The sequence below is a fragment of the Orbicella faveolata genome, unplaced genomic scaffold (assembly GCF_042242905.1).
Source record: "Orbicella faveolata isolate gen_17 unplaced genomic scaffold, um_ofav_v1 contig_50, whole genome shotgun sequence".
Lineage (NCBI taxonomy): Eukaryota > Metazoa > Cnidaria > Anthozoa > Scleractinia > Merulinidae > Orbicella > Orbicella faveolata.
Genome location: NW_028301581.1, coordinates 423,319 through 425,705, shown reverse-complemented (window position 1 = coordinate 425,705; position 2,387 = coordinate 423,319). Strand labels below are relative to the sequence as shown.

General features: G+C 42.8%; 1 pseudogene; it reads right to left on the bottom strand.

Moving 5' to 3' along the window:
• Positions 1-235: 235 nt before the first annotated feature.
• On the bottom strand, positions 236-1,890 carry LOC149095494 (uncharacterized; annotated as a pseudogene).
• Between the last annotated feature and the right edge of the window lie 497 nt (positions 1,891-2,387).

Genomic DNA, 2,387 nt, shown 5'->3' with positions numbered 1-2,387 from the left:
GCGAGTCAGAAAAACTGTCATCAAGGCGATTGTGACTATTTACAATTGGCGATTCCGTGCGAATATCATCAATACTATTTACACCTGTTTTACAAGTAGAAACATTATGTCGAGCAACCGAATGTCTTGGAGAGAATCTGCTATCTATAGTGGTAAAACAATTTCTGGGCTTATAACTAACTTGATTGTTGTTTCTAGTTGCTCTTCGAAAACCTTGTCTATAATATTTAAATAATTTTGTTCTGCCAAAACGGACTCTTGGGGTACCAACAAGAGTCCTTAGGCGTTTCCCTGGTTGGAATTTGGTGGTTCCTCTATGGCTAACATAGAACGTCGATTGTAGAAGGGGTGAATACGGAATTCATTACTATATTCATCATTCCAGCCTCTGTAAGATCGGTCATATGAGCGATTGGCGGAATGGCGCGGATTCTGATACCGCCTTAGAACACTCTCTAAATATGTTAACCGTCGCTGTAACTGGTCTAGTTGACTGTTTGGTCCCTGCTAATTACTAGGTTGAAAAGGGCGCGATGTCCCAGGAGGCTGATCATCATAAGCAGCCATAGCATAAGTTGCGTTTATGTGCTGCTGCTGACGCTGTTGTTGTTTTTGGAGTGTTTTAATGTGATTGGACAATTCGTCCAGTTTCTTTTCAGCAGCTGAAGGACCTGGAGCTGGCGCAGCGGTGGCTATCACCGCATTGTTCAAGTACTTGAAGGTTGCTCCAGGAATTTAGTAAACGTGATTTGCATTTTCGTTAACACAGATTGAGTATCTGAAGCAGCCTGGCGGCGATTGACGATGTCCTTCATACGCTTGAGACTCGGCCTCCTGAAACGTCTTTGGCCTACCTATAGTGACACATAGGCTTGAAGGTCGCCCTGTAATACCTCAATAAAATATCTCACTGTTTCTACGTCAGACAATTTTAATCGTTTGCATAGGCGCGTAATATCAGTAATGTAATCGTCGATGGGCTCGTTTGGAGCGTGTTTACGCGCACTTAATTGTTGACTTAAAATCCAATCCTGTGGGCCAGAGCCAAAACGTGCGCGAAACGCATCAAAAAGAGCAGATAAAGTGCTGGTAGTTTCCTCAGCTAATGTGACAAAGCAGGCGTGCGCAATGCCCCGCAAATAGAGTGAAAAAGCATTAGGTTGCAACTCCTCCGACCAATTATTTCATTTGGCTATGCCACGAAAATTCTCCAACCATACTGACGCGTCCGCTATAGGATTTCCATCAAAAATTTCTGGCTTCAAGCCGTGATCATGACTAGTTGCTTTTTGGTCAATCTTATTTTGTAGAGAATCTAATTGTGTGCGTGTCGTATGCGCTTCTTTTTCTAGATCGCCTTTTATTGTCGTCAGAAAAGAGGTAAAGAAGGCTTTAAATTCTTCTTTTTGGGCAGCATTCATGATATCGGATACAGGACAAACACAAATATTACTTTCTCTGTGCGTTTCAATCAGCTGTGCCTGATGTATTTGAGAACGCGTAACGATCTTTTTAGAGGCTTTAGGCCTAAGTGGCATAAATTGCAACAACCACTATTCCTATCAATCCCAATTAAATGTCGGTGCAAACTTTTAACTAAAAGATAACAGAATTGGATCACCACAACGAACAGTAGCACAAGTACGTAAGTACTAATAAATATATTATTTAAAACTAACATAGGGTGCTAGAAAAGGTTACGAAAAAGGAATAATGAGTACGCAACATCAGTAGGCCTTACGCTCCATCTGGCGGGTTGATTTCCTGGCTTGTCCTGGCTTGACCTGGTTTGTGCTGGCTTGACTTGGCTTGACTCAGCTTGTCCTGTTTCTCTTAGTTCTGCAAGTAACTCCGTAAAAGAAAGACACGCACGCGTCGGCTTCTACTTCTTGGAACTTAACCCTCAATATTCAGTTCTGTTTATTTTTTGTCTCAGTTCCCTTTAGACAGCGACTGTAAACGTTAATGTTGGCGTTTAATCCACCGTCTGCATATGATGATGATGTTAATTACAACATCCACGGTCGAGCAGTTGGTAACCGGAGTGGTCCGGTTAAAACATTACGGCCATAGCCACGTCTAGTCATCCACTGATCGGATTTTCGACACAAAATCCGGGCCGTCGGGCACCGAAACCGGAACTCCACCAGCTTGTTAAAGCGACCTTGGGGAAATTAGCCGATCACTTAAACACTCTTTGTTTGGTTAGCTCGCTTTTTATTTCCACCATTGATGACTTCATTACAATACTGACAACGTTCCCCTACTGCCACTCTTGACTGATTACAGCGATTACTACAACTCTGATGCGTAGGTTTGGCCCGCGCTCTTTTATCTGGATCACACCCGTGCTGTCAATCAGCTGTCTAATTCGTCTAATTCGAAAA